This window comes from Sorex araneus, chromosome 2 (genome assembly GCF_027595985.1).
Source record: "Sorex araneus isolate mSorAra2 chromosome 2, mSorAra2.pri, whole genome shotgun sequence".
Lineage (NCBI taxonomy): Eukaryota > Metazoa > Chordata > Mammalia > Eulipotyphla > Soricidae > Sorex > Sorex araneus.
The window spans coordinates 264,062,150-264,080,209 of NC_073303.1; the positions used below are offsets into that span (position 1 = coordinate 264,062,150).

The following is an 18,060-nucleotide window of genomic DNA, read 5'->3' on the forward strand; positions in this document are numbered from 1 at the left end:
GGAAGCGGGAGAGCCGCACGCGCAGCGGACACGGGTTCCCCTCGGGCCGACGAGCTGGGGCCGGCGAGCCGGCCGCAGGCGGGGAACGGGGGCACTCGTGCACGGGCCCCCCCTCCCTTCTCCCGGCGGAGGGGAGGGGAGGGTGACCACGCGCGCAGGCGGGCACGGGGGGGGGGCGGACGCGGTCTGTCCCCGGCGAGAAACACCTGCGGAAGCCCCCACCCCGCCCCGCCGGACGGCCGCGTGCGGCACGAGGATCAACCCCCGAAGGGACCGGGACGCACTGTGGCGGCCGCGGGCACCTTGGTGGCGCGAGCGCTCTGTGCTCTCCCCCCGCTCTTGGCGGGATGGCCGGCGGCGGTGACGGCCACCGCCGCCGACCGCCGTCTCTCGTCTGCACTTAGGGGGACAGAGGGACACCGCGACCGGGAAGGCCGCGGGCCCTGCGAGAGGAAACCCCCAGCCGCGCGCCCCCGCGGGGGGCGATTGATCGTTAAGCGACGCTCAGACAGGCGTAGCCCCGGGAGGAACTCGGGCCGCAAGTGCGTTCGAAGTGTCGATGATCAATGTGTCCTGCAATTCACATTAATTCTCGCAGCTAGCTGTGTTCTTCATCGACGCACGAGCCGAGTGATCCACCACTAAGAGTCGTACTTTTTTTTTTTCCGTGTCGCCACGGAGGTTGCTGGCGTTGGCACACCGGGCTCCCCCGAGAGAGAGCCAGTGCCTCGTGCCGGGCCAGACGAGAGAAACGAGACCAGACTCGGTGGGGTCGGGAGAGGTTTCACCCCCAAGGTGGCTGAGCCCGGACGTCCGGGAAGGCGCACCGGGGGACGAGACGGACACCAGGGACCGGGGAAACGGGGGGAGAGAGAGAGAGAGAAAGAGAGAGGGAGAGAGAGACGCCGGGGCGGGGTCTGGAGGAGCTGGGGCTCCCCGACAGGCCCATCCACCCCCGACCCGAGGCGGACGGGCAGGCCCCCAAAGGGTCTTTAAACCTCCGCGCCGGAATGCGCTACTTACCTGGGGCAGGGTGGGGGCGCGACCGTGACCGCGAGGACCGCGACGCGCCCCCGGCGGAGGAGGAGAGGGAAGACGCCGGACGGGCCGGGAGAGGCAAAGCGGAAGAGGGTCAGGCCGCCGCGGGCGGGTGGAGCGGCGCGGCCCGGGCGGGAAGGCCAGAAGCCGGAGGACGGGGGAAAGCATCGCGACGGGGCCCGAAGGAGCCGGCGCCGACCGGGGACGGAGGGGCCCCCGGGAGGAGGGGAGCGGCGGCCAGCGGCACACGCGGAGAAGCGCCACGCTGACCGTTCGCACCCGCTCGACCCTCCCCCGGGACGGCCCCGAGGCCCGACCCCGGGCCGCGCCGAAAAGCCCAACGGATCCCACGTCGAGATGCCGCCCCCTCCCCCGACACCGCGGCCTCAAATCCGGTGGATGGGTGCAGAGATCACGCTATGGCAGCTGACTGGAAAAAAATGTGAGGGCGCTATACTAGAGGTTTCAAGTGAGTCTTGCACATAGAAACCCAGGCTCAGTCCCAGCACCACTGTTCCAGTGAGCACTGTAGAGAGGAACATCTGAGAACAAACCAAGCAGGCCCCCAAATTTGATGATGGGTTGAAGCCAAAAACACTAAACACACACACCCTTCATGTCACAGCCCATGATCATTAGGGAAGAGAACAGGACACTCAATGTCCAGTCAGTGACTCAAAGCTGTGCAAGGACCTGTGTGCAAAAGGACTCTGAACTAAGGGTTCAGGGCCGCCCTCAATCTCTCTCAGAGCAGGTAGGCGTCTTGGTCCTGAAGACCTCTGCAGGTCCAAGAGACCCTTTGTTCCAGCTCCCTGGAACCAGCACATGCCCAGAAGTGTGCAAACAGCAACAAGGGAACCGTGAGACTGTGACTGAGCAGGCGGGGCTCTCCAGAGTGTGAAGGAAAAAACAGGGGAAACACAGGTACTGGGACCCTAGTCACTGTAGTTTCCAGGTTGCATATGGAGTCAGCACATCCCATAGGCCCCTAAAGCTGGTCAGGGTGAATGGGGAGCACATAACCACAAAGTTGTTAGCACCTCCCCTGTGGGACAAAAAATAAGTACAGAAGCACAGCAGCAGGCTGGAGTAACAGGACAGCAGGCTTAAGAATGGTGGGCAGGGCGGCGATCCCCACTTTCCCATCTCGTCCCCCATGCACTGCAGGTGCAATGCCGAAAACTAAGCCAGAATGACCCCTGAGTATCACAGGGTGTGACCCTCCGATCACCTCACCACACCTCACCTCAGAAAACAAACCTGAATAAATCAGCCGATTATTCCAGCACATCAAAAGGTTCCCAAGACGTGGCATGAGGAATACATGAGCACTGAGCTGCGAGTACTATTGAGTACCCCAGGGTATGGCCCCCAAAAACAAATTAACAAAAACAGGGACAAACATGTTGTCAAACGGCGGAGCATAGGGCACTACGATCACTAGACACATCCCAGGGCTCCTTCTAGAACCAAATCAGAGACCGATGGGACTGCATTCTTTCATCTGTCACTCTTCTACCTGGGGACAGTCAGCAGGGTGACACGTTACCACTGTCTCCAACATGTAATTCCTGAGGAACAGCACGAAGCTCTGCCCTAAGTACTGGATGACAAGTCAGAGCTGTGAGCTTCAGAGAGGGAACCACTACAGGGCCCTAACCAGAACTCCTGGAGAAATGTCCTGACTGGCCTCACCCTTCAGCACATGCTCACAGACCCACCCAGAGGAGACACTGTCAGATGTTCCTTCCCATCCAGGGGATGCAGAAGTAGGATGGTATCTGGGCTACCCATAGTGACGACAGAAGCAGCTGAGCTGCTGTCCCATCCCTCAGGTGCCTTTGGTCCACTCTAACTGAAAATACTATAATATCTAAACAGAAATCTTGCACTACAGATGAAAATTAGGTCTGGCAGCAGAGTGACAACATATCAGAGAGGGCATTTGTCATGCATGTGGATGACTCCGGTTTGATATCCCGCCACCTCATAGGTTCTCCTAAAGCCCAGCAAGAGTGATTCCTGAGCTCACAATCAGGAGTGTGCCCATAGTACTGCCGAATGGTCCCCAAACAAAAACACAAAAAGGAAAGTAGTTGCGTTCTAATGAGGAAAAAGAAGATGTAATTCACAACTTTTTAAAATTTACCCAGAATAAAAGCATTTTTATGATGACCACAAAGATAGCACAGAGCACCAGGGTGCTTGCTGGCACACAGCCAACCCAGGTTCATTCCCCATAGCCCAGAGGTTCCCAAGCTGTGCATGAGGGGATCAATGAGCACAGAGCCAGGAGTAATTGCTGAGCAATGCCCGGCAGAGCGTCCAACCAAAAATGAATGAATTTATGGGCTCGAGCTACAGTCTGCCAGAGTGTTGGCCTTGCATACAGCTGACCTGGGTTCAGTCTTCGGAACCCCACTGAGTACCACAAGCATCAAACAGAAAAAGCAAGTGCTAAAAAAAAGTGTATTGTGTCAACACCCCCACCCCCAGCTAGATTTATAGGACAAAGTTTTGGGTCACAAGTGGCAGAACTGGTGCTGGAGTGAAAGCACAGCGGGTAGGGCGTTTGCCTCACACACGACCGATCCGGGTTCGATTCCCAGTATCCCATATGGTCCCCTGAGCGCCGCCAGGAGTAATTCCTGAGTGCAGAGCCAGGAGTGGCTCCTGTGCATTGCCGGGTTGTGACCCAAAAAGCAAAAAAAAAAAAACAAAAAAAAAACAAGTGGCAGAACTTTGAGATATTCATGGAGGTTTTTGGAGGACCCTGCATTGTGCCAGAGACTGCCCCATGGCAGGCTGCTTACAAGGCCAGGGACTGCACACTTGGCCTATCTCTGACCCCAGGAATTCAAATTCTATGTAGATCCTATGAGCCTTGTGAGAGGAACACAAACTGGCACGTTGAGGGTGGGGGTGCACAGAGATGAGGTCCAGCTGTTAGAGGCCATGGCAGGGCTCCTGGTGCCTGGGGCTCCCAGCACGATGCCAGTATACAGCACAGACTGCAGTTTCAAAGCAGTTTCAAAGGTTTGCAGTCTCCAGGAAGAAAAACCTTTGGGCAGGGCAATTGCCATGCATGTGGCTGACTTAACTTCGCACCCTGAATACCCAAGCAGTGATCCCGGAGCACTGCTGGGTCTTGCAGCAATCCCAAATCCCATCCCTCCCTACACATATAAATAAAAGCAAAGAAGAAATTGTCTGCCCACAGCAAAGGTTTGGAATCCAGCCTTATATTCTTAAGAGTCAGTTCTTTACTTTGTCTTTGTTTGTGGGCCACACCTGACAGGACTCAGAGCTAACAGGCCAGACTTTAATGGACTATGTGATTTTACTCCCTTGATAGATAATTTTGCATAAGAAAATGTAGGGGAAAGATTACACTTACCCCAAAATAAATCTTAATGGTGAAAGTCTTTAATTTTTCTCAGAGCCTCGAACTCCTTCTTTTCTTCCTAACAGCGTTTTGTTGTGGAAGGGCAAAACTGACCCCTATTAATGTGGCTGAAATCAGCAAAATCAGTCTTGGATACCCAGCAATGAAACTAGCCAACCTGAACCCACCTGGGAAAGCTCCTAGACCCAGCAAGTGGGCTCAAACAATCACTATGCCCCTAGTCAAAATGCCCCAGAAATTTCTTTTGATAACCCTAAAAGAATGAGTAGCTTATGTAACCAGAACTATTACTGGAAACTTATGTTTGCCTATTGCCTGACCACTATTATGCTATACACTTGTCAAAATACCTTTGTTGGATAACTAGCTAAGTTTTTTTTTCTGAAATAGTAAGACATGTACTGCTTATGTAATCAAACCCTATATAAACTGCTTGCTGCCTGAAGTCAGGTTCGCTGTTAAGAAAGCACTCTGTGGGTGAGATAGTTGACCCCAGTACACTGGAATACAACTCCTACTGCTTTTGCATTATCAAGTTAGTGTCTGTCCTTTTCGCTGCTTGGGAACCCATAGTTCTGGATTTAACCATTGAAATATTCCAGAATGTTCACATCCAAGAACTTACAACAAATATATCAACAGAGGGCAGGGGAGAGCACACCAGCCTGGAGCTGTTGCTGGCCAACTGGAAGCCTGGCAAGGGGAGGGAGAGGGGGCTTCTCTGGTACCCACTGTCCACTGGTACTGTGAGCAGAGAGCAGCGAGCAGCCCTCAAGCATTGGCAAGTGTAGCCCAAAACCCCACCTCATGTGCTGCCCTAATAGTGAGGTAGAACCAGGAAGAGGAGCTCAAAGGGCAGAGCACGTGCTTGAAGGAGCTGGACTGGAACTTCAGAGACACCTGGACGGAGGGGCAGAGTCCCTGTCCATCTCCAAGTCAGTAGCAAAAAGAAAAACCAGAGGAGAACAGGCAGGGGGCTGGAGCGATAGTACAGCAGGTAGGGTTTTTGCCTTGCATGTGGACAACCCGGGTTCAATTACCAGCATCCCCCCATATGGTTCCCAAGCACCAACAAGAGTAATTCCTGAGTGCAGAGTCAGGAGTAACCCCTGTGCATCGCCAGGTCTGATCCCCCCCAAAAAAAAAAAAATAAAATCAAGGAAAAAAACAAGCAGGAGATATATTCACAAAGCAGGAGATATATTCACAAAGCAATATATTCACAAATCAAGGAAAAAAACAAGCAGGAGATATATTCACAAAGCCCAAAAAATGTTCAAAGAATGTTCAAAAAATGTTCAAAGAATGTTCAAAGAATGCTCATTGTCATGACAAATTCTGGAGTGTGACTTTTCTCTGGAGGAGTTTTGTGCCAAACCCAGCAGTGTTCATCAAACTGTACGAAATGATGAGGCAAGCTACACACAAGCCAGGTGCCCTACTAGCTGTACCATTGCCTAACATACCTGGTCTGGGAGAGATGGACAGTGCGGAAGGCTGTGCTGAGACACTTGACAGATGAAGCCAAAAATCTTTTATTCTGTAAAAAAAATTACATAGGGTTAGCAGAGACAGTACAGTTGATAGGTTGTTTTTCTTTCTAGCTGCGAAACCACATTCAATTCTCCAAAGCAGATAGGGTCTCCGAGCAGTGCCAGGAACAATGTTGAGCTCAGATCCTAGACTAAGCACTGATCACTGAGTGCTGTGAACCAAAATCTACAATTAAAAAAAATAATAATAAATCAAATTTTTTTTTCTGTGCAAAGGGGTTGGAGACACAGTAAAGCAGGAGAAGTGCTTGTCTTGCAAACAGAAAAAACAGATTTGACTACTGGCATGTTTCCCTGAGCACCATCAGGAGTAACCACGTATAGCCAGGTGTGTCCCACACTAAAAATAATTACTAAAAATGAATTAACTGAAATAAATAGATAAAGGCGAGGGAACCAGCAGTGACCATATACTGCACTATGGGAGAGCTCAGGGCACCCAGTTAAGTGTGCATGCTACTCCTTCTAATATTTCACACTAGGTTGCATGACCCCTGAGGTCCTACGCAGCCTTGATGCACCACCCCCTCTGCCACCAGGCTCTGCATCCTCTGACAGCTTCCTGTGGGACCCACAACCTACCAATGAGTGGGGAAAATGTGAAAGTCAAAAAGCTCCACCAGATACTATTGAGCCCCAAAAAGTGAGGAATGTACCCCCTACCTCCACAGGGCCGGAGGCTAGTACACCGAGAGGACATCTGCCTTGTATGCTGCTGTGACTGCAGCCAGCAGCCCCTAGGATCCCCTGGGCACCCCCAGGACAGATCCCTGAGTGCAGAGCCAGGAGTTAGCCCTGAACAAATACTTTTCAAAGGAAAAGAAAAAAAAATGCCTCCACACGTACCTTTGAAAAGGGTGTCTGTGACCCTTAGGACGGACTCTGGATTCAGTCTCAGGAATGAAAGGCGGCCAGCAACAGGCTGTCCTGGGACACTCCCCAAGTGACCCCTCCCCCCAGCCTGTGACCATCCTTGTGAGGGCTAACACATGCCTAAAGCGACCATACATGCCCCGGGGAAACTGAGGCTCCTTCTGGCTCTGACTCTCTCTCTTTGGATGGGGTCCTGAGCGACAGGTCAGCAGGGAGGGCGCGGGCCTCGCGTATGGACTCGTGTCCCAACACCCCTTGGTGTCCCCTGACCCCCAGCACGGATCGCTGTGCAAAGCCAGGAGTCGCCCCCAGCACCATGTGAGTGGCCCGAAACACAATGAACAATAATTTAAAAAGAAACGACTCTCTTGTTTGTTCCGTTATTTTGGTTGTTCTGGAACTTTCCGAGCAATCTCACTCACCCAAGCTCATGTTCCTCTCCGGCCCCACGCTGCTTCTCACACCCGGGTTTCTTTGGAGATTTCGAGGTGATCATTCCGACCATGCTGGGGGACCCTGTGTGGTGGCGGGGACCGGGCCAGCGCCCTGCCGAGACTGACGCCCCCCTCCAAGTCTCTCTAGAGAGTCTCCTCAGGAAAACTCCCGCTGCTCCCTGAAGTCAGGGAATAAAGGGGGCGCAGTGCCGGGTGAGGGGCCGCAGCCGCCATCCCCGTCCCTGGGCGAACCACCGCCCACTCGGCAACACTCTGCTGGTGACACAAAAGTCCCTTGGGACGCCCCCTGACCCCCAGCGCCACAACACCAGCGCCTTCTCTACTCCTCAGCAGGCAATAATGGCCATACTGGAACTTCCGGGAAGCAAAGTGGCCCGGTTCTGTGACGTCACTGCATCTCAGGTCACGGCCTTAAAGGGCCAGGCTCCAAGGACTCCTGACCACCTAGTTTCTGGCAGGAATGTAATTTTTTCTTGTTTCATGCCTTCAGTCAGGTGACCAGTATATCTAGGGGTTACCAGGTCCAGGACAAATGGAGAGTGAGGAACTGAACAGATGACATATGCCAAAAGTCTTTATATTTTCATGAAAAGAATAAGAGCTAGAGTGATAATGCAGCGAGTAGGGTGTTTGCCTTGCAGACGACCAACCTGAGTTCCATTCCTCCAACCCTCAGAGAGACCGGCAAGCTACCAAGAGTATCTCATCTGCACAGCAGAGCCTGGCAAGCTATCCGAGGCATAATCTATATGCCCAAAACAGTAACAAGTCTCACAATGGAGACATTACTGGTGCCTGCTCGATCAAATCGATGGGCAACAGGATGACAGTGACAGTGAAAATAATAAAATGCACTAATATTACATGCAAACTACCTCCTGGACCATACCTCACCATGGTCTTATCCTGCCTGTTATTCCCAAGAAACAGCATTAGCCTCCAAAACAGAGACCTGGAGGAGAAATCAGAGTGGTGAGCAGAGAGAAGACAAACTTCTAGCCCTAATCTGGAAAGTTCCTGCTTGACCCTGGAGATGTCGTGGTGGGAGGCACCTAGGGTACCAAGTCAAGCCCCAACTCGGAGAGACACTGCCAGTAGCTCCTTCCTCTCCTGAGGATGTAAAGTAGCCAGGAATTTAGGCTGTCAGGAGACAGGAGACGGGCTCCGTGGACAGAGGAGGATATTGCAGCCCTGAGATCCAGGACTCCTCCCTGGATCCCAAGGAAGGTCCTTTTGGGCCCAGCCAGAGGCTGCCTCCTAGGCAAGGAGCCCCTGTGATTAAGCACCCCTGAGCTTCAGGGCTGCCCAGAGCAACCACAGCCCCAAAAGTGGCTCTGCGTGGGGGCAGCCACAGGGACTCAGCATGAACAAAACTTTATCCTCGTTCTGCTCACAAAATTATCATGAGCGTGTATGTCTCTGTGTGAGTGTGTCTTGATGTTTGGGTCACAACAGGCAGTACTCAGGGCTTATTAGAACTTGGCACTCAGGGATGACTCCCGTTGTGGTTTGGGGGACTGTTTGGAATTCATGGATTGAACCTGGGTTGGCCTTGTGCAAGGTAAGTGTCTTCCCCGCTTTACTACCACTCCGTCCCTTTCAAAATATTTTTTTTCCAACAAAGCAGAAGTGATCCCTATATAAGAATCTCCTCCTCAAAAAAAAACCCAATGACCTGGGATTGTTGTTTGAATATTATGTAATCAAATACAGTAAACTACATTATAAAATAAAAAATAACACCTTACTTTAAAAGTAAACCCATTACAAGCAAAATTTACCCCAACAGCCAGGGTCACCTGGTCAGGGTCAGGGAGCTTATGAAGAATTGAGAGATACTTCTCAATTTTTATTTCAATATAAGAAATTCTTTATCAGGAAAAAACATCAAAGCAGATTGGAGAGACATTAAAGAGAATACAGTGCTTCCCTTAGTGAAACCAATCAATCCTTGGCATCCCACTTGAAACCAGAATCACTGATGGAAACAATTTCTGAAGGTAGAGCCTGGAGTAACCTCTGGGGAACCACAGGTGTGCCCGACCCCCCCGCCCAAAAAAAAAAACTAAAATAGAAGGTAAATTTTCACTTACAGCCTCCAGCCACATGCTAGGACCAGGCACCCAGGATTCTTAATGGCGGATGCCAAAGAAAAATACGAACTTCAACAGGGTCCTTCGCCACTGGGGGCTGAGGAGCTGCCCCTCAAAGAGATCTAGCAGTTTACATACGCATGTCTACACCAAAAGCGTCAGGAGAGCTTCCGTCTTAAACCCTGGTTGAGAGTTGGGATGGTCAAGACCTCTGCCATCAGCAGGTCCGGCACCCTAAGACCCACAGCCCCCCATGCTCTGTTATACACCCAGGCCTCACTGCCACATCGCAGAGCTGGAGGAGATGCCCCCAAAGATCACACGCTCACACCCGAGACCCCTGTACTGCACAAATTTCCCCCCACTGCAACCACAAAAGCTCCACATCCTCCTAATATCTCGGGAGCACAGCGAACCCCAGGAACCAACTGGATATGGTTGAGCGGGAGTGAAAAACAACCACAAAGCCCCCAAAGCTGGCATGGCCCTGTGGGTCACAGTACAGGGACTGGAAGTGAGAGGCACTTACGCCCTGCCTGCCACTAATGGGTCTTCAGTGTCCCTCTTTGATGGTGAAGTATCACTTTGTCCATTAAACCCATGTCCGTAAGAAGCCTGATCCACTTGATATCGTTAGGAAATAAATGTGCACATGGAAGACTCCTGTCTGTGACGTCATCCATTCCACAAGGAGCCTGAAAGTGCCAGGTTCCAAGTATAGACAAACCATTATGCAAGCCAGGTGAATCTGTTCCAGGGGGATGGGCTCGGATAAAAGACAGGAGAGGCAAGTGCTGGAGGGGCCGGTCACAGAGTTCAGGGCAGTGAGTTAAGGCTGAGTCCCCTTATCCTGTACTGGTAAAACTTAGAACCAGTGCTGCCACACATGCCTCCATCATAAAAACAGAAGCAGGCTATTCAAGGCAAAGCAGACAGAGGACTCATGGGTCAACGAGTTTCTCTGGGAAGTCATCCATCAAGGTGGGGAAAAATCAGTGACTCTAAGCCAGCCCTGAAAATGCGGAGGAACTGGCCTAGCAGCAACCCTGAGAGCTGGAGAGACAATGAACAGGATTGAAGTCTGGCAAGAACATCAGAGAGCACTGTACAGTGAGCACCCCACCCCTTGAAAACACGCAAGCAGAGAACTCTCACCTACAAGTAAACCCCGGGACACAGCTTTAGAAACATGTTTTCAACCAAGAGTCTGGGGCTGGTGAATTGTACTTTGGCTGAATGCTTGAGTTGAACATGGTTTCACTGAGTTCCATTCCGAGATCCAGAACAACACCAGGACAAACTCCTAAGAACTGCCAAGTATGGCATAAATTACATAAAATGTACTTCTATAAAAATCTCATGTATGGACCAACACTAAGAACAGAGGTGCATAGAAGCTAATGAGCACCAAACCTTGCAGGATCATTTTGTAGACTTGGTCTTTTGGACAGACCCAAAATAGTTTTAATCAATTTGGTGGCTAGTAGGATTGAGATTATGCCAATTCCAAAAGCAACTTTTTGTCATATTTTCTCCTAATATAACTGAAATGAGGAGAGTGGAATCCAGGACCGTGACCGCCCTTTACTGTCAGTCGTAACAGCTGATGCTATTGCCTGCGGAGATGGGAATTTGGGCGCTCTTCCAGGTTCCCACCATCTGTAACACATTTTCCTCAAGACGCCCAATCCACCCTTTCATAGACCATCAGAAATCTTTCTATGCATAGTCAAGTCCATTTCAACTATCTCCAATCCACCCTATCAAAGAACACTGACAGCGCCATTATCCTAAACTTTTCAGATATATTTATCCTCAATGCTTAGGTAAATCTGATAAAAATCTGAATACAAGGAGTGCAGAGCTGACAGAGCGGGAAGGTTCTTGATTACACAAGACAAATGCAAAGGAAGATTCCAATTATTGCCCCATTCCTTAAGAGTCTCTCTGTCAAAAGAAACTGAGGCCTACAGGTTGGTTTCTAACATTTCCACCACAGTTCCTGACAAGTGGATGGATGTTCCACAGAACAACCCAATGTTTCTACATGGTGGATGCACAAAATTGAAGGCTGAGCAATCATTAATTTTTTTAAATTTTTTCCAACTCAAGAAACATATACATAAAATGGACAGACGGCCGTCTGAAGAATGTTAAGGAAATAGTTTCTAGCAAAAAAACACACCCAAGTCTGGGTTTGTTATAGCACAGGATGGAGCCCATAATGTATGTGTTAAGCTATAGCACAGGGGGAAGCGCATAATGTGTTAAGCCAAGGCTGCAACCCTATCAAGGAGGATGGACCATGAAGGCCACTGAAAACACCTCACCACAAATGAGTCCTCTCCAGGATCAATGAATTGTTTTGTTCTTTTTAGGTTTGTAGTTTGTATTTATTTTGAGGTGGGCCACACCAAGCGGTACCAGGGATCACGGATGGTGGTTCCAAGGGACCAGCCAAAATGCTGGGGATGGAGCCACGTTTCCACCCTGGTGGAAGGCAAGTCTACTCACAAAGCACTATCACTAGTGACAACAAACCAGTTCTTTAAACAATGAACTCTTGTGCTTATTTTTTTTGCCTTTTGGGACACAACCAGCGATGCACAGGTTATGGTACTCCTTGCTCTGCACTGAGGAATTACTCCTGGCGGTGCTCAGGGGACCATATGGGATGCTGGGATTCGAACGGGGTCGACCACGTGCAAGGCAAACGCCCTACCCGCTGTGCTATCCCCCCAGTCCATCTTGTGCTTACTTTTGACCCAATAAAAAAATAACAGTATTTCTTCGAACTTAAAGATATAGGAATTGGGGTTGGAATGCTAGCACAGAGGGGAGAGCACTTCCACTGCATGTGATGGATGCAGTTTGACCCTTGGCATCGCACATGATACCCTGTGCACTTCCAGGAGTAATGCCTGAGTGCTGAGCTTGAAGTACCCTATCAGCATCACTGCGTATGAATGAAAAAGAAATAGTAAACATAATAACAATAGGAATATCTTTAGATTTTAAAATGACTGATTTTAGCACCCAGTGAAACTACAGACCATCTAAACCAGCATTAGACTGCAAAATTCCTCCTTGAAGTTCCTCCTTTCAAGTCACATTCTTGTTCCAATGAACTATCCTGACGGCATAGTATTTATATTCAATGTGCAATTCTTACCAGCTCACTCGTATTCAGTGACCCTGTTCCCAAATCAAACTGCTGCAATGAAAAACCCTGAAGCTGTGATTGAAGTTCTGAAATCAAACACAACACACAATGGAAGAATTAGCAATGGAATTTAGTCCACTGAGGTCCATTGTGGAGAATGCTGAGAGTAGCTTGGGAATCCACAAAATAGGTTTTTGGGTTTTCTTTTTTAACCAGACCTGGTGATACCTGGGGAACCATATGCAATGCAAGGAATTCAACCTTGGTGAGGCTTAAGAAAGGGAAGTACCCTCCCTGCTGTACTATCTCTCCAGATTGAATTACCTTGGTTATGAGCTCACTCATTCACTTTTTAAATGCAAAACAAAACATATTCTTTCCAGGTTAGAGAGAAGTGCAGGTAGGGCATTTCCCTTGCATGAAGCTGATGGGCTGATTCCTCAGTACCAACAAAAGTTACCACTGAAAACTGCCAGTAATAAATATTGAAAATTCCCAGGCCGAAAAACCAAAATAAAAAAATTGCAATATACTAACAGAACATGCTAATTATCTGAGGGCAAAAATAAGCATTAAAGAGAGGGCAGAGGGGACTCTCACTGCTCCTGAAAGAGACCAACACCACTGGAGGCTGGATAGACAGGATGGTGAAGCACAGATGGGTGGCCAAGGGCTGTGAATCCCACGACTATTGTACATGGCTGACAGATAAGTAATAATGAAGACAAAGCCAAGAGAGAAAACATCAGGATCATTCCATGACAGGCAATTCATGCAGTGAAGGGCAGCATGAGCGCAGCACAGATGCTGCATTCAGGAGCCCGAGCCCCCCAGGGTCAGCAGCGCATTTCACAATGATTTTCTGAGGACTCTCCTTGGACTTGGGCCCTGTGCTCTGTGTGGATTCCCTGTGTGTGTGTGAAAGGTGCTGCTGACCCTGGAGGCCTCTGGCTCCTGGATCCAGGTTTCTGTGTCACGCTCACACTACACTTCCTTCACCCAAACTGTCAATCATAATGGTCCTGCCTTTGCTTTACTCACTTTGCTCCATTCTTTTTCATCTGTCAAGCATCTGTGAGGTTCAGGACCCTATGTGCCCCATCCCCCTCTATCCGTTACCAGCCTGGCTGCACAGCCTGCAATGTTGGGGTGCCATTTTTAGGAGCAGCAGATCCACCTCCCACCCTGCCCGCTCTATCTCTACGTTTGTGTTTTCCCTCAAATCATCAGGATGTTTTTTTTTTTAAAACTTTTTATTAAATCACCATGTGGAAAGTTACAAAGTTCTCAGGTTTATATGTCAGTTATACAATATTCAAACACCCATCCCTTCACCAGTGCCCATATTCCACCACCAGAAACCACAGTATACCCCCCGCCCCACCCCCTACCCCCTAATGTATAACTAATGAATTTCAATTCATTTTTTCTTTACCTTGATTACATTCCATAATTCAACACAAAACTCACTATAGTTGTTGGAGTTTCCAACCAAGAGAGACAGACCTACTACATTTGATAATTAGTTTTTCATTGCTGGAAATGAAGAGATATGTAGCCCCACTGCTACAAGTACATAACTCTCTCTCTCTCTTTTTTTTTCCTTTTTCCTTTTCCCATTTTTTTTTCTTTTTCCCCCTCATCCTCCTTCCCGCACCTCATAGTATGGTGTACACCACACCGCATCGGCCAGCGTGGGGCTTTTACTTAGTTCACAGTCCAGAGAGGTGGCTGCTACATTAAAAACCTTCAATATTTCAACAAAAACTTACTGTTATTATTTGGAGTTTCCCCCCAAGTCAGACCTGTTCAAAAGGAACCGTTTCACATTGCTGACAATTATAAATGTTAAGTCTGTATAAAGTCTTAAGTCTCTAGTCTCTGGAGTCTAGTTGGATTTCTGTATAAAGTCCAGGGAAAATTCTGCCAGAAATTACATAGCCCATCTCACAGTCCCAGTGCATTGCTGTAAGAAGTCTCTGAATTCAAAGTCTTTAGGTGCAGAGGGTCCGATTCGCGCTCAGCGGCTCCGGATTTATCTGGGTTGAGGGCGTGCCAGTTACGCCCCCTTCCCATGAGTTCCTGGGAGCCCCAAAAGTAAAAACCGAATACCTGTGGGTTTGGAGTCACAGAAGATGGCGCCTGCCACGAGGGTGCCGCCAGGCCGCCGCTTTCCGTGCAGGAAGGCAGGGTGGGGAGGAAAAAAATCCACCCCCGGCAGCACAGAGTTGTAGCCCAGTTCGCAGTCCCAATGCATCGCTATCGGATGCTGCGCTGGATACCCGAATGTGTTACATCTCTGGAGTCAAAGTCTTTAGGCGCAGAGGGTCCAATTCGCACTCAGCGGCTCCGGATTTATCTGGGCCGAGGGCCCAGGATGGTTTCTGAGCATCCTGAAAAAATTACTTTTATTTTGTTGTGGGGCCTTGTGTTGCTGTAGATTTTTCCTGGTGGTCCTCAGGCCTTCCTTTGGGCGGTCCTCAGGGAACACCCCCTGTCACCCTACCTGCTGTTCTCTCTGTGACTTCCTAAGAGATTTCCTTCAGTGTTTGTGTTTAAAAGTCAAGGAGTGAGCCCATAACAAAGCTAGTTGGGTGGAGCGACAGTACAGCGGGGAGGGTGTTGGTCTTACCCCTGACCGACCAGGGTTTGATCTGCAGTATCCTATATACTCTCCCAAATGTCACCGGTTCTAGTCAAATACAAAAGTCTAAGAATTAGTTTGAGGATTGTCAGGCTCCTCACAGTGATCCTCCCGAAGGACCTTCCATTTGCTGTGTACCCGTTAGGATTGTGAGAACCACAGAGATGTCCTCCACATGTTCGGCCTATCCACCCAGGGGCCATTCAGCTAATTCTTACCTTGGTTGCTGCAATTGATTTCAGAACTTAAAACACAACATGAGGATTTGGTGTTGTTGCAATTTGATTTGTAAATGAGGTCACCAAATCTGAGTGAGCTTGCAAGGTTTCCACGTTGAATAGATAGTTTTATGATGGCGGGATAGGTCAGTGGAGCAAGCATGTGACTTGAGAGGTGGGGGTCCAGGCTCCATCCCCAACAAATAGTCTGACAGCTCAGGAAGAAATCCAGAGCCTACTGCTGGGAGTGCAGGGCCTTAGTCCCACTGGGTACTGAAATTAGTCGAATTAAGACTTTAAAAAATTGTATTTTTTATAATAATGGAATAATGTGAATTTGCCATGTATGGAAAGTCAGTACAACTGTTAATTGTATCAAAGGACTGGCTGTGGACCCTAGCGATAGTGCAGTGGGATGGGCACTTGCTTTGTATGATGTGTGTACCTGGGCTCCATCCCCAACACCTCACATGGCCACCAGCACCCCACATGGACTAATCCCTGAGCACTGCTTGGTGTGCCCCCCCCTCACAAAATTAATACTAGGCTGGAGCAATAGTGCAGTGGGTAGGGCGTTTCCCTTGCACGCAGCCGACACAGGTTTGATGTCCAGCCTCCATGTGGTCTCCCGAGCACCGCCTGGAGTATTTCTTGAGTGCAGAGCCAGAAGTAACCCCTGTGCATCACTGGGTGTGACCAAGAAGCACAAAATTAATACAAAAAGAAAACGAAAATAACAAAAACCTCACTGACCCTGAGAGTAATGTGCTTGTGCTGAAATGATTGAAATGGCCCCTGTGGTCCATCTCAAAATGTCGTGACCAGGCCTGCTCGGGGCAGTGGCTCTGCGTTCAGCTTTCCATGCAGTCCCAGACCCAGACAGTGACTTATACACCTACAGAGAAGATCATTAGCCAACTCTCTGGTGAGAAACACAGGACTCCTGATAGCCAATCTAGAGGTTTCTGGGCATCGATTCTGCCAATGCTTTGGGCAACTGGGCATAGGTTTGAACAAAGCAAAGGCAAATTGGTCCTTTGAACAAACTCTGCACCTGTCCACACCCAGGGACCTGTTGTGCCGATATCCACCATCAAATCCAAAATGAACCCCAACGTTTTTGGGTCAGATTGAAGGAGACATGGAGATATCAAAAAATAAAATTTGGAGGAGTGTATTCACACCAGCTGGCGGGCTGTCCTGCTAGGCAAGAGCAGCAGCTTCACAGCAGAAGCACAAGCTGTTGGTCAAGAAATACCTCATCCTGGCGCACCTGTCATTTTCATAAGCACCCACAAAATTACTTTCACTCACGGAGCCCATGTCCTGAAAACCAGAAGTTATGTAAGCATAGTGAAGCAAGCATTAATATAGAAGAGAGAAAAGGTGGTTACACACACACACACACAAAAACCAATCAACTATTGGTCATTAACCACCTCAGTGTTGTGGGCCCTAAACCATTGTTCCTATTTTACTCCTTGACTGGCAGGCCATACAAGAAATTCAGTATAATAATATGGTTATCAAATAACTCCACTAAATAAAATGTAAAGTTCGAAAATAAGTTTCATCTTTTACTATAAGAAACATCAAATCATAGCTGAACAATCGGTCAACATGTCAGAAAAAAAGGCTTTCTCCTGCACACCCACTGTACAATTCTTCTTGACTTCTGTTTTAAATTTTGAAGAATTTTAGTTTTTGCTGCATAATTCATCCACTACTAAACTACTAAATGGCTACTCAGTTACAGAGCAGTGAAGGGAATTTCTGTTCATGCAGCTGATCCATTTTAGATCCCAGTTCATATTAGTTCATTGTCGAACTTGAGCACTGTTTGAACAGTTGCTGAGCACAGAGCTAGGGAACACCAATGGTTACTAACATACACAAACACATATACAGGAATATTGATAACACGTATAATACTTCCCCATTCACCAATTCCTGAGCCTCATTCTGCAACACCCACAAAATTAGCTTCACTAATTCTGGGCATGTGATTCACTTAGTTTCTAGCTCACTCCTGTAACAATACATGAACAGGTGGAGCTACTCCAGCAATTGGAATTTCAGTGAATTGAAATCAAAAATCAGGGTTAGGACAGTCCAGCTGGGAAGTAGCTACCGCAGGTTCTAGGGTTAGAACAACAGAGGGTTCCCCCAGCCCAGTGTGGAGTGGCCCTGAGCAGTCAGGTGTAAGTCCTCAGCACTACAGAATGTCCCCCCCCCCAAATTAGTTAACACAAAACATACTCCTGGATAAATTAACACAAAACATAATATATGGATATTAACGCCCAGTGATTTCTGAGCATTATTTTTTGGTGCTTTTGTTTAGGGGTCAGGGTTGGGGCACTATTCTGGTGGGTATTTGTGAGGAAATCTTTGTGAATTTTATTCCCTTTGTAAAAACATAAAATCTTTGGCGCCATAGGCCATGTGTTCACTCTATCTATCCGGTGCCTGGCAACCCCCCAGATACCCTGCTGGCCTGATACAAGACGAGAAACGGGAAGAAAAATTATCTTTCCTAACCTGAAAGTACCCGGTCAGGAAGAGTTGGTGTCTGGCCCTTTAAGACTGAGTGGCTAGAAGTGTGGATGACGTCACA

The 18,060-nt window shown here is 48.9% G+C and overlaps 1 long non-coding RNA gene and 1 other non-coding gene across 4 annotated transcripts in view; both read right to left on the reverse strand.

Moving 5' to 3' along the window:
* LOC129402065 (uncharacterized) overlaps positions 1–7,673 on the reverse strand; it is a 15,015-nt gene extending 7,342 nt beyond the window's left edge. For all 3 annotated transcript variants that reach the window (XR_008628534.1, XR_008628533.1, XR_008628532.1), the window contains exons 1-2: positions 7,293–7,673; positions 5,911–5,984 (exon numbers count right to left, since the gene is read on the reverse strand). This is a non-coding gene — a long non-coding RNA (uncharacterized LOC129402065). The remainder of the gene's footprint in view (positions 1–5,910; positions 5,985–7,292) is intronic.
* LOC129402995 (5.8S ribosomal RNA) lies at positions 499–650 on the reverse strand. The gene has a single exon (XR_008628990.1). It is a non-coding gene; the product is annotated as a 5.8S ribosomal RNA (ribosomal RNA).
* Positions 7,674–18,060: the final 10,387 nt, after the last annotated feature.